This window comes from Etheostoma spectabile, chromosome 18, assembly GCF_008692095.1.
Source record: "Etheostoma spectabile isolate EspeVRDwgs_2016 chromosome 18, UIUC_Espe_1.0, whole genome shotgun sequence".
NCBI classification, from domain to species: Eukaryota; Metazoa; Chordata; class Actinopteri; order Perciformes; family Percidae; genus Etheostoma; species Etheostoma spectabile.
The window spans coordinates 615,084-620,271 of NC_045750.1; positions in this window are offsets into that span (position 1 = coordinate 615,084).

Genomic DNA, 5,188 nt, shown 5'->3' on the forward strand with positions numbered 1-5,188 from the left:
TCTTGTGATCATTGGATGTGTGTCATCTTGGTAACTTTGTGGCATAATGTTTTTGTTGATTGCATCTGATTTGAAGTCATAAACATGTCTTTACCTTGGAGATAAAAACCTTAAAAAGATTGTAAATGTACACAACGTGACGCCTCGTCCACGTTGTTCCAGCATCTACGACGGCTTTATTTCTATTTAAATGTCTCGGTGCGGATCTCTTAATCAAACAACAAGCGCTTCTTTTCTAAAGCCGCCATTTTGCGCCAACTTTGACCAATCACATGTTAGAAGAGATGCATTTTTTTTTTCCCTACTTAAAGTGGCCTCAATAGACCAGAATGCAATGCAACCACAACGATGTCATGTGTTTGGACCAAAGTGAGGGGTAACTGCTGTAATCACAGTCACGCCTCAGTGTTCACCTCACACCCCCCCGCTTCAGTGGTTGGTACTAAGCACTCTGGGAAATGTAGGAAGGATGTGGACGCAGAATAACTTGATCAGAGATTGTTCATATTTAGTGGGAGTGTCAGCGAAGAGATTTATTCATGAAACAAGTTCATTTATATCGAGATGAGCCATGTTTTCAATCACCTTAAAACTTTTGATGTGTTTTCTTGGCCCCCTGAAAAAAGCCGAAACAAATGCATAAAAACACGAGCTTTTCACTAAAACCATAACTATTCTCATGTCTCTAATCTGTGTGGAGACCTGGGTTTCATCGATTGAACGGTAGCATTTAACCCAGCAAGAAAGTCACAACAAAGCCTTAGCAATATTAAACATAACAACATATTTACAGCCGATTGTTAGCGTTGACATAACTGAATATCAAGGTTGTTATGCATCTTTTCTAAGCACTTGTGCTCATCTGCAGCCATTACATTTGTTTGAATCGGAGACCAGAAATGTGAAATGTCTGACTTCATATTTATATTCTGTATATCATTCAACATAATCCTTCATTAAATCACTATAGTGGAAAAAGGTGGTGTTGTGTTTTTTGTTGCTGTTATCTTCCTTCTTTACTCCTGTTCTTTAAAATATGAATGACCATATTACTGTTTCTTTGGACAATTAGACTCAGTGTTATTATAGTTGTTCTGCTCATGTGGATTTGATAAAGTCATTCCACACTTTTCAGGTTTGGTGTGAGCTTTTTTTGATCTTTCTAGTTGTTATTTCCGTCCATATCCTTTTAGTTTTGCTGCTAACTTGGCTACAATTATTTAGAAAAATAAAATAAATCCCTCCATCCATCTAATAGTAATGTTGTTAACATAGCTACAAATGAACAACAAATATTAAATATCATCTGTCATCTTCATTCCCCAAATCCCTATCCACACCAGTGGAATGTAACTAAGTACATTTACTCAAGTACTGTACTTAAGTGCAAATTTAAGGTACTTGTACTTAAGTCTTTTCTTTTAATGCCACTTTCTACTTCTACTCCACAACATTTCAGAGAGTAATAGTCTACTTTTTACTCTACTACATTAATATGACAGCTTTAGTTACTAGTTACTCAACAAATTAAGATGTTTGCATGCAAAACACATGTACTTTCTAAAATAGGGCGATGTATTATACATTAAACTGCTCAAAATAAGTTAACAAGTTAAGTTAATAAGTAATAAAATGATCACTGTGTGGATCGTTTCCAGTTTGTAAAATGTGAGGATCCTTCTGCAATGAGTACTTTTTACTTTTAATACTTTAAATACATTTCCCGGATGTGAATACTTTTACTTAAGTAACATTTCCAATGCAGGACTTTTACTTGGACCAGAGTATGTTTACAGTGTGGTATTAGTACTTTTACTTACGTAAAGGATCTGAATCCTTCTTATTTACACCAGTGAAACTCCCAGCTGTCTCAGACCTAACTCTTTCCCCTCTCTGCTGCCCTACTTCTTTCGTTTTTTCCTGAATGCATCTCGCTCTGACCTGCATTTGAATGCACCGATCTGCATTTTGGTCCCGACTGGCTGCCGTGCCGGAGCAGTTCCGCTGTAATTGATCATTCCTGCAGCGGGATGGGATTGATGCCTTTGAAGTGCTGCAGCCAGCTCCTCGTGCTGGGAGCTTCAGATGAATTACTGATGATGATGATGATAACACTGTTTATGTGTTTCATACTCTGAGAATCTATTTAAATTCATACGAACCTCCCTGTGAGGCTGAAGAAATGGGTCACGCAACAACTGTTTCAACTCCATGTGTGCTGCGTGTTTTCTGTGGAGGGGTCCTTTAAAATCTCAGCGTCTGGCAGTAATAGTCAAGGTGTTTCTTAAAATATATATATATATATATACATGTAATATATCGACTCCACTTCAGGTAGCTGACAGCTATAGTTACTGATTACTTTGCAGATTAAGAATAAAACCATATGACGAGCATATACAATATGAGACATTGTTATACAGTAAATTAAATCACTTACAACTATGTAAAATAGGTCAAATTAGCAAAATAGCTCCAATGCAAAAATGCTGCTTTCATGTTAATGAAAATCCTTATTGTATAATATATATATATATATATATATATATATATATATATATATATATATATATATATATATATATATATATATATATATATATATATATATATATATATATCGTTTTTACTTTTATACTAACGTACACATTGCTTCTTATTCTATATGTTTTACTCAAGTAACCCTTTTTATTGTAATAATGACAATATTGGGGTGCTTTGTAATTTTCTTTCTCTCTATGAGACTCTGATAATGCTTTTTTTTTTAAAGTTTTTTAATGTACTGTTTATTATCATTTCTGGCTTTGCAATACCAACAAATATATATTTGATGATGTTTTTCTTCTTCTTTTTTTTTTACAACCTACCGTATATTAATTTGTGTTGAAATTTTAGCCTTTTAATGCAAAATATTGTTTGTACTTAATGTTTCCCCCTCCACTTTCCTTGTCAGTTTGGGACATTTGAACTTTTAAATAGACACTAAAGCTTTCCATTCAAATTCAAAAAACTATGGTTTCACGTCAAATGAAAAGAGTAAATATAGCCCAGTATAACAGAAAACAAGTATTCATATAAAAGCTCTGTAAAGGGCTCTGGTATATTCTCTTTATAACTGACACACATGTTGTCTTTCCTCTCTGCTCCGGGTCCTGGTCTCGTGCTGCCTGTCTGAGCGTGGGAGATTAGAGCAGATTAACATAATCTTGACTGAGAGAGCAAATCCAAGGTGCACATCACTCTCTCTCTCTCTCTCTCTCTCTCTCTCTCCCTCTCTCTGGGATGGGACAGATTGCCACATTAGAGCCTGGCTGTGTGAAGGCTTGTCCATCACAACAACACATGCATGAAAGATGTGCTTCTGCAAAACACACTGGTTGGGATATTTCCAATTGCTGATATTTTTTTGGTAATTCTTGTAAAAATATTCTCGGAGAACATGTATACTTTTCTGCAAAGCTCGCCTTCAAAGCTACAGTGCGTATAGTTTCTGTCACTCCCATGAGGAATTCTACATATTCCACATGACACAAGCCTTCCGTGAACGCGCTTCACCCCCGCCCCTCCTCCACGCCTCCTCCTTGCTAGAATCAGAATCAGAATCAGATTTCTTGACCAGGTATGAAGACACATACGAGGAATTTTCCTTTGGAGCATAGTTGCTCTCAATGTGCTTACACATTCAAAACAACCAACCCAACAAAAATTAATACACACTAATATATACACACTAATATCACACATAATTATACACCTATATAGAACACATATATTATACTCTAAACAGAAACAATGTAGAGAGATGAGTGCAAGAAGAGACCAAATAAAACTTATTTAAATGTGAAACATAGTGCAAGGGTATGGGATAAAATAGTATTAAGTTATATTACAATGAACAGTATGAACATTATTGAACAGGTCTGACATAGGAAATGGAATGATGAATAAATAATGGATAACAAGTGAGATATGAGATGAAGAATAAATACTAAATAAATGGAATAATGTGGAACAGTGACAGGTGTTGTAGAGACAGTGTGGCTGGGTTAAGGCCAGAATTGAACTGACGCTGTGGGTCAGACGTCAGCTGTTCATCAGAGAGATGGCCGTAGTGAGCCAGAGCATGGCCGTCGGACTGGGGGGGGGGGGGGGGGGGGGGGGGGGGGGGGGGATGGGAGTGGGGACTGAGTACCCGGGGCCCTCACATGAGGAGGGCCAAAAAGATGCTAGAATGAACAGCTGTGGATGAGAGGACTACAGGGCTCCTCATCTGATACGCCGCTGACAAGAAGGACAAAATCCAAGGAGGATTAAAAAAACATGGACCCTTCAGAAAAGGTAGATGTCTTCACGGGAGTTTCTGCACGCAAAGTCGCCGGACGACACAATCTTCTGAACATAGTCCTACGGAGAGACCCAGAGAGAGTTGTGTGGAGCTGAGAGTCTTAATCAGCTTTGGAGAAAATCATTTGGCAATCACTTGAGTGTAATGGACGCCCATTAATAAGAAAAAGTTACGCACTAAATGCTTTAAAATCTACTTTATGCTATTGCTATTTTCTATTAATCCTACTACACTATGATATTTCACTGTTCAGATCAGATTATGCTGCACATTGACCATCTTCTTTCATGTTGGGAATAGATAATGAATTATTAGATGAAAAAGTCACATTGCCTGTGAGCTTCAGTGTGTAGTTATCAGGTAAAATAAAGGATTTAGTACCAGGACTCGAGGTTCAGGTCCTTGGCTTTCTCCCCGGTCCAGCCTGGTAAGTGGCTGTGAGGTGACTGCTGTTACGCTAATCTGATTACTCAGATTAAACCTCTGCATACCACAGTAATGGACTGGCACGCTCCAGAGTCCACTTTTAGAAACTCCATCAGGGCTTTGCTCACAAATGACTTCAAACCCTGCGTCAACGAGTTAGACAAACACAACGCACGTCTGTTGGAAGCTTCATTCCACTGTTGTGCATCAATTAAATTATATATAAAAAAATCTGAATAAAAAAACAGGTTGGCACGACAAATTCAAATTTGGTATCTGTGCCTATAGACTTCAGGAACGTCTGTAATAACCTTCAAGTTAGAGCAGGTCCAGACCGCTCTATACTTTACAGCTGGACCAGGTCTAGACCACTCTATAATTTACAGATAGAGCAGGTCTAGACCGCTCTATACTTTA